The following is a 458-nucleotide window of genomic DNA, read 5'->3' as shown; positions in this document are numbered from 1 at the left end:
AGGCCAGCCTGGTCTACAGAGTGAGTTCCAGGACAGCCAAGGCTATACAGAGAAACCTGTCTCGAAAAGCCAAAGATTTAGATCTCAGCTCCTCCAGCACCATGTCTGCCTGCACCCTGCCATGCTTTCTTGCCATGATGATAATGGAAGAAATCTCTGAAACCATAAACCAGCCCTAATTAAATGTTTGCCTTTCCTTGGTCATGGTCTCTTTAGCAAAAAAAAAAAAAAAAAAAAAAAAATTCTAAGACACCTCCCCTGCCTTTTCAGAGGCTGAGTCTTGGTATGAGCCCATGCTGGTGAGAGGCCAAATCTTTTAAGTTCAGACTCCATTTTAGAGAGCCTGACCTAAGTTTGAATTCAGGTAAACTAACAAGCTGGTACCTAGCATTAGTTTCCAAGTTGCCCCTCAACAAAACCTGAGCCTAGCTTCCAGACCCTAGGCTAATCCCCAACAA

This window comes from Mastomys coucha, unplaced genomic scaffold, assembly GCF_008632895.1.
Source record: "Mastomys coucha isolate ucsf_1 unplaced genomic scaffold, UCSF_Mcou_1 pScaffold14, whole genome shotgun sequence".
NCBI lineage: Eukaryota > Metazoa > Chordata > Mammalia > Rodentia > Muridae > Mastomys > Mastomys coucha.
This window is presented reverse-complemented; position numbering follows the sequence as displayed.